The sequence below is a fragment of the Trichomycterus rosablanca genome, chromosome 19, assembly GCF_030014385.1.
Source record: "Trichomycterus rosablanca isolate fTriRos1 chromosome 19, fTriRos1.hap1, whole genome shotgun sequence".
In the NCBI taxonomy this organism is placed as follows: Eukaryota; Metazoa; Chordata; class Actinopteri; order Siluriformes; family Trichomycteridae; genus Trichomycterus; species Trichomycterus rosablanca.
The window spans coordinates 12,496,778-12,509,979 of record NC_086006.1 but is presented as its reverse complement, the minus strand read 5'-3'; the positions used below and the strand labels follow the sequence as shown (position 1 = coordinate 12,509,979).

Here is a 13,202-nt window from a genome sequence, read left to right as displayed (position 1 = left end):
AAAGGACCTTTGTCTGTAGAAGCCATTTTGTTCTGAAAATTGTGTATCTTAATAAAGACACCAAAAATGAATATGGATGGTCATTAACCTAGGCTAAAACAACAAAGCTAGTGGTGGCCTAAGATTTTTGCACAGTACTTTTTACATATACAAGAATGGTATCCCAATTTAGATCAGGTACTGAGATACAGTATGGCTCATTTGGCAATGGAAACAATTAAAGAACGTACCGTACAATAGGGTAACATGCAACTGAAATGGACCAGTAAATGTTCAGCCATGTCTTCCTGTTGTGCTGGCGTATACATATGAGGTGTCACACGGGCCTCATTCTATTGTTCATCAATCACTATGAGAAAAACCAGAGAACACAACAATGATGTCCAACAAAAAGATCGAGCTGCACAAAATAAGAAGTAACTAAACAGTTAAAAATGCCTATTTCCACAATCTGGAGATGTAAAGAATATGCCTGGACAGGACATATGTCTGTATTGACAGCACACTGTGGGGAATTTTTTGAGTGGCCAAAAAAGCTTTGAGAATCCAAATGTCAAAATGTTTCCCTACCTACAATAAGATGCCACCAACATAATCAGAGGGTTTGGGAGGGTTGCCAGTTGAAAACCTCGGCTGTAAACCAGTGGGTCTACAGTTTGCCAGACATTACTGATTCTTTCAGTGGGACTGTGTTTAACGGTCAAATGAAACACCAGATATGATGATTAATGCAGACATATACAGGGGTTGGACAAAATAACTGAAACACCTGTCATTTTAGTGTGGGAGGTTTCATGACTAAATTGGACCAGTCTGGTGGCCAATCTTCATTAAGTGCACATTGCTCCAGTAAGAGCAGTGTGAAGGTTCAATTAGCAGGGTAAGAGCACAGTTTTGCTCAAAATATTGCAATGCACACAACATTATGGGTGACATACCAGAGTTCAAAAAAGGACAAATTGTTGGTGCACGTCTTGCTGGCGCATCTGTGACCAAGACAGCAAGTCTTTGTGATGTATCAAGAGCCACGGTATCCAGGGTAATGTCAGCATACCACCAAGAAGGACAAACCACATCCAACAGGATTAACTGTGGACGCAAGAGGAAGCTGTCTGAAAGGGATGTTCGGGTGCTAACCCGGATTGTATCCAAAAAACATAAAACCACGGCTGCCCAAATCACGGCAGAATTAAATGTGCACCTCAACTCTCCTGTTTCCACCAGAACTGTCCGTCGGGAGCTCCACAGGGTCAATATACACGGCCGGGCTGCTATAGCCAAACCTTTGGTCACTCGTGCCAATGCCAAACGTCGGTTTCAATGGTGCAAGGAGCGCAAATCTTGGGCTTTGGACAATGTGAAACATGTATTGTTCTCTGATGAGTCCACCTTTACTGTTTTCCCCACATCCGGGAGAGTTACGGTGTGGAGAAGCCCCAAAGAAGCATACCACCCAGACTGTTGCATGCCCAGAGTGAAGCATGGGGGTGGATCAGTGATGGTTTGGGCTGCCATATCATGGCATTCCCTTGGCCCAATACTTGTGCTAGATGGGCGCGTCACTGCCAAGGACTACCGAACCATTCTGGAGGACCATGTGCATCCAATGGCGGTGCCGTGTATCAGGATGACAATGCACCAATACACACAGCAAGACTGGTGAAAGATTGGTTTGATGAACATGAAAGTGAAGTTGAACATCTCCCATGGCCTGCACAGTCACCAGATCTAAATATTATTGAGCCACTTTGGGGTGTTTTGGAGAAGTGAGTCAGGAAACGTTTTCCTCCACCAGCATCACGTAGTGACCTGGCCACTATGCTGCAAGAAGAATGGCTTAAAATCCCTCTGACCACTGTGCAGGACTTGTATATGTCATTTCCAAGACGAATTGACGCTGTATTGGCCGCAAAAGGAGGCCCTACACCATACTAATAAATTATTGTGGTCTAAAACCAGGTGTTTCAGTTATTTTGTCCAACCCCTGTAGATAGCCATGCAGAAAAATGCACAGCAAAATCAACACAAAATGGTTCACTGACCACATTATCTAGGTTCTGCCATGGTCATCCTATGCATCTGTCCTAAATCTCAGTAAACCTTTCGCTGAAGGATCTACATTTTGACATTTTGTATGTGGAAATGGATATACTTAAAGTATTATTTTAAGAATAGTTTGAGGATACATGAATGGGTTCAGAATGAAGAATAACAACTATTTTCAATTCTGAAATTTGGGATTTTATTTGGGATGTGTGCTATTTAAATGTATTTTAAGAAGTAAAATTAAGCTCCGTTTTGTAGTGATTATGCAACAAAACAATATTATGCTGTTAACCATGACCTGAAGAAATTGTGCCTGATACGTAGTATAGTTGTATAAGTCCCGCTTGTACCACCAAAACAGCACTGACCAATTGTCATATAGACTCCACATGACCTTTAAAAGAGTTTAAAAGAGTTCTGTTGTATATGGCACCAAGATGTTAGCAGCAGATCATTTAATAATCCATTAACAGTAAGTTGCAAAGTGGGGCCTTCATGGATTGGATTTGTTTGTCCAGCACATCCCACATATATTCAGCTGGACATAGATCTGGTAAATTTTTTGACCAAGTCAACTATTTGTCATGTTCCACACACAATTCCTGAACATTTTTTTTTGTTGCAGGGTGCATTATCCTGCTGTGAGAGGGCACTGTGATTGGTAAAAAACCAATGCTATTAACAGGTGTACTTCGTCTGCAACAATGATTAGGTAGGGTGTACATGTTAAAGTAACATCCACACCTTCAATGCCACCTTCTTCCATTGCTCCATGATTCAGTTATGATGCTCACATGCCCATTGCAGGTGTTTTTGGTGGTGAACATAGATCAGCATGGGCACTCACTGTTGCAGCAATTAGAAATACACTGTGTTCTCGCATTCTGTCATAGCCAGCAAAAACATTTTAGCAATTTTTGCTACAGTAACTCATCTTTGAAATCAGACCAGAGAGACTAGCCTTCACTCCCCACACGCATCACTGAGCCTTGGGTGCCCATGACCCTGCTGCTGGTTCACTGGTTGTCCTTCCTTTAACCACTTTTGGAAGGTATTAAGCACTACATGCGTGCAATACTCCACAAGACCTGTTTTTTGGAGATGCACTGACCTAGTTTTCAAAGTCACTCAAATAATTATGTCCACCCATTTCCCAGCTTCCAAAACATCAACTTCAACAACTCATGGTTCACTAGCTGCCCAGTCCTTAACATGTGACCTCGAAACATACAATGCTAAGAATACATATAGGACTTCATAGGTAAGTCAGTAGTCATTCTACAACTAATTTAAAAATGTTTTTTTTTCTAAATTCGTGTTAACATAAATCAAGGTTTCTATTTATTCACCGCAGCCGTTCCTTAGGATGGAGGAGGTGCTTTTACAGAGAGTGGGCTATTTTATTGACAATCATATCAAGGTATAAAGCTAAAAGGGCAGACTGATATATCTCCTAATTATGTGACTTTGGCATCTGGTTTTCGGTTCTATTCTATAGTCCTCTGGGACGTTAAATATAATAATGAACACAAACACATCGTACTTCTTATTAATCAATACGTTCAGTTTGTTTTAAAGAGTGAGCAGTTTTGCAGCTCAATAAGGTAAAATAGTCTACATTGAAAGGTCTATGTGCTATGTAGACTGATCCTTCAGTTTGGGTATTACATCCATTCATTTGTATAGATGTGCAAAAATACCAGTCAACAAACGACTACCTGTCCCTGTATTGAAACGGTGTTGCTGATTTTATAATGTATGCACATCGCTGGTTCCCGCATCGTACGGGGAACCATCGATGCACCATTTCGTTAAGGCCAAGAGCGACATCCCCTCAGCAACGACACTGGAATTACATAACGTCCGGTGTCTATATGTATGTGTGCTTGCATGCACGTATGTATTTATGTATGTATCACATTCCAGTTCACAGCAGCATACAGCGTTCGGTTATCTTACAGAAGTGCCTGTTCTGTGTAGGTCTACCATGTTGTCCATTAACAGCAGTGACCATTTCCATGCTGCTGTACAGTAACAGTGTACAACGCAGTATGTCTGGTCTTACTCCTCTAATGGCATGAATTCGCAGGCCTCTATACACTTTCAGTCTAAAATATAAATCATATACAACTGAAACGATAATCTGGTTACATTCCAGTGCATCGTCTCTTCTCATGTGGATTATTACCACAATCAAACTATTACGCATTGACACCCTTAGACTTGGCTTTATTAGGCTTTATACTTTACATTTACTATGACTTTCGCGTTGAAAAAATGACCTGAAGATGCGAGGATGATGAAATTGAGCAAAGGAAAATCGACCGTTGTGATACTGCGAAATATGCAACGACGGCAGTACAAACTACAAGCATGTCATGTTGCCGCTGTGTCAAAGCACGGCGTGGTATGGTGAGTAAACACAATGTATACATGTCACTGTGCAAGAACCTGTTCCTTAAAGGACAATTTGACATGTCACAACTAAACAGTCCAACGCTGCATGACATCCGAAACACCCGATCAAAAAGGTCATTTGGTCAACAACAGCGCTCAATGTCGACTGTACACATAACTGGAAATCGTGTCCAAATGAAGTTGACATACAGATCACACGTTACAGGACGAACTGCTCTAGAAAATAGACTGACTCACCACACATCACTCCATTTTAGAAAGAAAACAGCCTGAACACGTTTAACACAGGCCGAAGTTAAACACAATCCTGTAAAGTCGTTGCTGCGATCAGACTGAGCTTTTTGTTATTTCAAGAGGACAAGCGGAGAGAGCAGCACATACATTTAGCGTTCTCCCTCGCTTCATTCTCCTGTAGGTTTTAGCCTGCCTCTCCCCCATCTAACACACACACACACACAGTGCGCCACCTAAAGACCATTCTCTTGCAGTATACAGTTTTGCTCCACTCAACATTACCATGGCACTCAACATTACAACTTATTAAAAAATAAAAAATAAAACTTATTCCCTGTTCACAATGACAAATAGAGAGAGAGTTGTCTGTAATGTAATGTAATTTGTAATGTTGCCATTCCTTTTCACCATACCTACACACCTGTATGCAATATGTGGTTTTGCATATTGTGTGGTTGAAAAATGCATGGAAGTCATTGGGAAATCTCTATGTACCTTTTCTGCATTAATGCTGACATCACAGAAGTGTAAACTATCTTTGCCAAGGACACTGACACAACCCACTACCATGACAGACCCTGGCTTTTGGACTTATTGGACGTCCTTTTTGTCTTTGGTCTGGAGCACACAGTGTCCATTTCTTTCAAAAACGATCTAAAATACTGATTTGTCTGACCACAATACAGGTTTCCACTATGTGATGGTCCATCCCAGATGCCTCCGAGCCCAGAGAACTCAACGCTGCTTCTGGACATAGTTAATATAAGTCTTTATTTTGCACAGTAAGACTTTAAGTAGTATTTGTTTAGGCACTGAAATTCCTCCAGATTAATTAATTTTTTGATGATAATATGCACTGTAGAGGGGGAAATATGCATATCTTTTCCAATCTTTCTTTAAGGAAAATTGTCTTTAAACATTTACAAAAATTTCTCACACATTTGTTGACAAACTGGAGATTCTCTGGCCTGAAATGCAGGGATGGGTCTATATTAACTAAGGAAAGTAAAGTCAAGGAAAGTTGACCAGAAAAAAACAGTAAATTTACTGGGTTTATACTGTCAGCAATAAAATAAAAGTCAAAACATTGTGTTTTTTATTTGCATGTTCCATACTGTCTCAACTTTTTTCTGATTTGGAGTTGTATATCATTCATGAAGTTCCTACATAGTCTAATTACATTAAAACCTGACACAAACATGCCAAATATTAAATGCAATATACTGGCATGGCAAAATGTCTTAATTAAAACAGTCATTTTATGTAAATATGTTTATATTCAATTATATATTTTTACCCCTTTTAGGTAACCATAGAGGTTGAGGCTTGACAGTGTCTTGTCAGTATAGACAGTCTCTGTGTTCTACTAAAGCAAAAAAAAAAAACGTATTTACAGTTTTCAGATTCCCTAAAACCATCTGTTTTGGTGCAGTCTGATGGTTTCATAACAATGGAAGTTCCTGGTTATTTGTCATTTAATCATAATTTTTTTAACTTCTTTTTACTGATGGTTTTAAATACACTATAGTTCAAGGTAACACAACACTAAATACTTGTATAGCAACTCAAACAAAGTTTCCCAGATCATATAACACTTTCATGGCATGTTCATAAATGTGTCACAGTTAAATGGAGGGTGACAATGGTAAATAGAGTCGACTACCAAATAACCACTGGTCTCATAGAATACTAAATGTTGGGCTTTTATTGATAGACAATGTAATAAACAATGTTATATTACAAAACTAAAACTACTGATAAGATATGTTTAGTATTCAAATGAAAGCAAATGTCTAAAAAGGAGGTACAAACTAGATTAACAAACACAGGTAATAATAAGCAACAGAGATTTCGAGACTTCAACTGTTTATCAGTAGTGTTCAAATCTGGACTTTATATTTACTGGTCCTTGATTTCATATCTATTGGTATTTAAATATTCTACTAATCCCTTTGTCATAACAACGGGCTCATCTTATAGTTAAGGAGTAGATTTTTAAAAAATGTAGGAGTCTGACATATAATCCCCTTGCTGTTAAAACTCACAAACATTTATTAAGAGTGACACAGTGACCATCATGAATTTGGCTTCCCCTTGTGAACAAGCATTTACTTGCTAACTATAAGTGAATCGATAACTTAGTGAGTGACATGCCAGGTCCAAAAGTTATGTTGCATTTATAGTTTTAGAATTTAATTTTTAATCACAGCTATACAACCTTTTCCAAGTTATTCAAATAATTAATGCCTGTCATGTTTTACCAGTTTTACTTACTACTGTAGACAAGTAGTAATATGTGCACAACAGTAAGTGCTATTACCCTAGTGCTACTTATAATACTTATCTTACTTACAGTGCCCACAGAAAAAACATTATATCCTCATCATACCATTATATAGAAAGTCTAGCTTTTCCAGCTCTATTTCCACATTATAACCCTCATCATCAAAGTAAAAATGACACTTAAAAAATATAATACATTCTTAAAATAAAATTCCTAAAATACCTGGTTTGGATAAGTAACCAGCCTTGGAAGCTGTTAAAATCAACAAGTTCACATGTGCCACAGACATGCTTCAGGTCCCCCATGATTTATACTCTTTACACTAATCATATGGTACCTCATGATTAACATGTTAAAATTGTGAAATATGCAGATGATACCACCATCACAGGCCTTATCAAAATGTTAAAATTGTGAAATATGCAGATGATACCACTATCATAGGCCTTATAAATAGACTAGTTATCAGCGGGAGGTGAATACATCAATAACATGGTGTAGTAACAATGACTTCAAGCTTAATGCAACAAACCGAGTGGAGATCATTGTGGAGCACAGGAAGAAACAGAATGTAAAAAGATTTTGGGACAGTCAATATCGGTTGTAAAATCTTTGAAATTTCTGGGAACTTAAATTAGTGATTTCTTGAAGTGGACTATTAATTCTGATCATATTAATCCTAATAAAAATCTTAATGTACTTCTTGCATTATTGCTGCCTTTACATAAGAGTAAAACTGCATTGATTTTGTAGATAACTGGTCCACTTTTGAGGGAAGGCCTGGTCTTTTGAAGCGGGATGGTGTCCACCCCACGTGGGAGGGTGCTGCTCGCATTTCTTGCAGCATAGGTGCCAGGCTTTACCACCGCGTTAGTGTAGCGGCAGATAGTGGTAAATGACTACCCAGAGCCAAGACCAGGCAGCAGACAAACAGGCCTAACCGACTGTCTGCGAGTCGCCATCGGACGTCACCCGGAATCTTTAGATCACAAACCATTGAGACTGTGTATGTTTACCGTGGCAGGTGTAAGCCAAAACAATATCAAAAAGCATGTCATAATAACTTAATTACAATTAATCTAAATGAGCATCATGAAAACCATAGTAGGGCTAAACTAAAGTTAGGACTTCTAAACATCAGGTCACTTGCATGCAAAACAGTAATTGTAAATGAAATAATTACAGATAATTGTCTTAGTGCACTTTGTTTAACTGAGACCTGGGCTAGACCTGATGAGTATCTAGGTTTAAATGAAGCATCTCCTCCGGGTTACAGTTATGAACATAAGCCACGTCTTAGCGGTCGTGGTGGAGGAATAGCCACAATTTATGATAAAGACATACAGGGGTTGGACAAAATAACTGAAACACCTGGTTTTAGACCACAATAATTTATTAGTATGGTGTAGGGCCTCCTTTTGCCTCCAAGGTTTCTTCCTGTAATTTTCAGGGAGTTTTTCCTTGCCACAGTCGCCCTCGGCTTGCTCAACAGGGGTTTTTGTATCTGTTGGTCCTGGATTTTGTAAAGTTGCTTTGAGACAATGTATATTGTAAAAAGCGCTATATAAATAAAGTTGACTTGACTTGACTTGACTTTTGCGGCCAATACAGCGTCAATTCGTCTTGGAAATGACATATACAAGTCCTGCACAGTGGTCAGAGGGATTTTAAGCCATTCTTCTTGCAGGATAGTGGCCAGGTCACTACGTGATGCTGGTGGAGGAAAACGTTTCCTGACTCGCTTCTCCAAAACACCCCAAAGTGGCTCAATAATATTTAGATCTGGTGACTGTGCAGGCCATGGGAGATGTTCAACTTCATTTTCATGTTCATCAAACCAATCTTTCACCAGTCTTGCTGTGTGTATTGGTGCATTGTCATCCTGATACACGGCACCGCCATTGGATGCACATGGTCCTCCAGAATGGTTCGGTAGTCCTTGGCAGTGACGCGCCCATCTAGCACAAGTATTGGGCCAAGGGAATGCCATGATATGGCAGCCCAAACCATCACTGATCCACCCCCATGCTTCACTCTGGGCATGCAACAGTCTGGGTGGTACGCTTCTTTGGGGCTTCTCCACACCGTAACTCTCCCGGATGTGGGGAAAACAGTAAAGGTGGACTCATCAGAGAACAATACATGTTTCACATTGTCCACAGCCCAAGATTTGCGCTCCTTGCACCATTGAAACTGACGTTTGGCATTGGCACGAGTGACCAAAGGTTTGGCTATAGCAGCCCGGCCGTGTATATTGACCCTGTGGAGCTCCCGACGGACAGTTCTGGTGGAAACAGGAGAGTTGAGGTGCACATTTAATTCTGCCGTGATTTGGGCAGCCGTGGTTTTATGTTTTTTGGATACAATCCGGGTTAGCACCCGAACATCCCTTTCAGACAGCTTCCTCTTGCGTCCACAGTTAATCCTGTTGGATGTGGTTTGTCCTCCTTGGTGGTATGCTGACATTACCCTGGATACCGTGGCTCTTGATACATCACAAAGACTTGCTGTCTTGGTCACAGATGCGCCAGCAAGACGTGCACCAACAATTTGTCCTCTTTTGAACTCTGGTATGTCACCCATAATGTTGTGTGCATTGCAATATTTTTAGCAAAACTGTGCTCTTACCCTGCTAATTGAACCTTCACACTCTGCTCTTACTGGTGCAATGTGCAATTAATGAAGATTGGCCACCAGACTGGTCCAATTTAGCCATGAAACCTCCCACACTAAAATGACAGGTGTTTCAGTTATTTTGTCCAACCCCTGTAGGTCTCACTGTAAAATCAACTCCCACAACAAACTCGTTTGAAGTTCTCATCTCTAACATAACCAATAAATGTTCATCTGATAAAACTAGTTTGTTTAAGCTGGTTACTGTTTATCGACCCCCTGGTCCTTACTCAGAATTTCTTAACGAATTTGCCGATTTTCTTTCTAAATTAGTCTTATCAACTAAAAAAGCTTTAATTGTTGGTGACTTTAATATTCATTATGAGGATAAGTGTAATCCACTCAAAATTGCGTTTGATTCTATTTTAGAATCCTTAGGCATCACCCAAAATGTAACAGGACCCACTCACCGCTGTAAACATACCTTAGATTTAATACTTACTTATGGTATAAACATAGACAACCTGGTAATCGTACCACAGAATGACTTAATTTCTGATCACTCCCTACTAATTTATGAAGTGTCCCTGTCCAATAATATACAGCAACCACATCGTTTTAAATGTAAGCGCACTATTACATCTGCAACTGCAGCAGCATTCATAAACTGCCTACCAGAATTACCAAATATATCAGCATCAGAACCTAAAGAACTAGATCAGGCAACTCAAAACCTAGAGACCGTACTGCGCACAACCTTAGATAACGTAGCCCCACTCAAAACTAAACTGATTAGGGAGAAAAAACTTGCTCCTTGGTACAATGACCACACATGCGCACTTAAACAAGCAGCACGGAAATTAGAACGCAAGTGGCGTCACACTACACTGGAGGTGTATAAGATTGCTTGGAAAGATGCTCTAACTGAGTATAAACATGCACTTATAAAAGCTAAATCTTTATATTATTCGTCCCTAATAGAGAAAAATAAAAACAATCTTAGATTCCTTTTTGAGACAGTGTCCAAATTAACTAAAAACGTCAATGAAACTGAATCTAATATACCACCTGACTGTACCAGCGAGGACTTTTTAAAATTCTTTAATGACAAGATAGAAAAAATATGACTTCAGAGTCAGAGTGTGTCACTTGCCAATGTTAAGTATGGACTCACTCTGAGCAGCAGTGGTGATAATAGTAACGAGTTAATCCAACTAAATTCCTTTAATCCAATCTTCCAAAATGAACTAACTGTGTTGATTAAATCATTGAAGTCATCATCGTGTATACTCGATCCTGTTCCAACTCGTTTACTTAAAGATTTACTCCCAGCTATTGTAGAGCCCCTGCTTACATTAATCAATGCATCCCTTAGCCTTGGGTATGTACCTAAATTGTTTAAAAGTGCCGTTATTAAACCCCTGATTAAAAAACCTAATCTTGATCCACATGTTTTATCTAATTATAGGCCAATTTCAAACCTTCCTTTTGTCTCTAAGATATTAGAAAAAGTCGTTTCCAAACAATTATGTTATTATTTGAATGAAAATTGTATTCATGAAAAATTTCAATCAGGATTTAGACCCAACCATAGTACCGAAACCGCATTAATTAGAGTAGTTAACGAGTTGTTAACGTCTTCTGATAATGGATGTGTCTCTTTTCTTGTTCTATTAGATCTTAGTGCAACGTTTGATACGGTCGATCATAACATTTTACTGGAGAGGCTAGAAAATACAGTAGGTGTTAAAGGACTCGCACTCTCTTGGTTTCAATCATATCTGACTGACCGCTCGCAATTTGTTTATGTAAATAATAAATGCTCGGAAACTACAAAAGTAAAGTGTGGTGTTCCACAGGGGTCGGTACTGGGACCACTATTATTTACACTCTATATGCTTCCACTAGGTGAAATTATTCATAAACATGGCATAAAATTTCACTGCTATGCAGATGACACACAGCTGTATATATCAGCCAAACCAAATGATACTGACACAATCAGTAAGATAGAAGATTGTGTAAACGACATAAAAAACTGCACTCTAAAAAATAATATACTGGATCTACTTATAAAAATTATGGTAACAATTTGCATGCATTTTTCTATGTAATCTCAACTAGAATGTTTTAAGTAAATGCAACAAGCCTTTCGCTGTTAAACTAACTTAACTAAATTAGGTAATATCAACATGAAAATCTTTAACACCATCACGCTAAATTAATCTGAACCTACTTAATTTTAATTTCATTGTTTTGTTCCACAAACCCAAATAAATTAGGTTCCGCTAATATGAATATGCTGAATATTATTGTAATGTCGGTGAGAGAAAAAGGCAATAGGAATCAGCTCTTTTATTGAACCATTGGACAGACACTTATTCATTCACATATACATTCATACCACAAATACACATGCTGATGCATTTTTCAGCATATCAATAAAGTTGAATCAGTTCATCTGGACACAAGTTTCCTGTAGAGAACAACAAACTCTACAACAAACTTGTGTCCAGATGAACTGACTCATCTTTGTGAATTTGTGTACCCGGATTATCGAGCATGCATCAACATATATTTCAGCATAGCCACACTGTTCCCAATGCTGGGCTGCACGGTCACGGTAGGTCTGGATACCACTGCCGCAAGTCCTTCTGGGTAAAGCTCCGCCCCTTCCCAGTATTTAAACATAATACATTCAAGCAACTCAGATATTTTAGTTGGCTCAACTCAAAATTGGTATGATGTTGTACTAAAGCAAAATAATGCGTTGAAAAAGGTTAACATTTTGAGTTTGTCTAAAGTAATGTCTTTTTAAGTTGCCCGAACTTAACATTTTTAACAAATGTAACAAACTTAATTTTTTATGTTGAGCTGACTTGTTATATTACGTTTAATTTACTAATGTGCTGAATCATTTTTTAGAGTGTGGATGTCGTGTAATTTTCTTTTACTTAATTCAGATAAAACTGAGGTTTTACTTGTTGGCTCTAAAGCTGCAAGAGACAAGTTGTCTAATCTGGTGCTAAACCTAAACATTTTCTCTGTTACTCCTAGCTCTGATGTAAAAAACTTAGGTGTCACAATAGATTCAGATCTCTCCTTTGATACACACGTTAATAATATTACTCGAGTTTCTTTCTATCATTTGCGTAATATTTCTAAAATAAGAAATATACTATCTGTAAATGACGCAGAAAAACTGATCCATGCGTTTATAATTTCTCGGTTAGATTATTGTAATGCTCTTCTAACTGGATGCTCTGGTAGATCCATAAACAAACTCCAGTTAGTTCAAAATGCAGCAGCTCGAGTGCTAACTAGAACTAAACAATTTGATCATATCACTCCTGTTCTATCTCTACACTGGCTGCCAGTTAAATTCCGCATTGATTACAAAATACTTTTACTAACCTATAAAGCGCTACATGGTCTGGCGCCACAGTATCTGAGTGAGCTTATTAATTACTACAACCCAGCGCGTCCACTTCGTTCACAAGATGCAGGGTTACTTATGGTTCCTAAATTAAAAAGACCACAGCTGGTGGAAGAGCATTTTCTTACAAAGCTCCACAACTTTGGAATAATCTTCCTGCCTCTGTTTGGG

General features: G+C 38.7%; 1 protein-coding gene across 1 annotated transcript in view; it reads right to left on the bottom strand.

The window, feature by feature from the left end:
- The window catches only part of adcy6a (adenylate cyclase 6a), a 122,814-nt gene extending 118,047 nt beyond the window's left edge, over nucleotides 1–4,767 (bottom strand). The window contains exon 1 of the mRNA XM_063015127.1: nucleotides 4,702–4,767. The gene's annotated coding sequence lies outside the window, so the exon portion shown is untranslated. The remainder of the gene's footprint in view (nucleotides 1–4,701) is intronic.
- Between the last annotated feature and the right edge of the window lie 8,435 nt (nucleotides 4,768–13,202).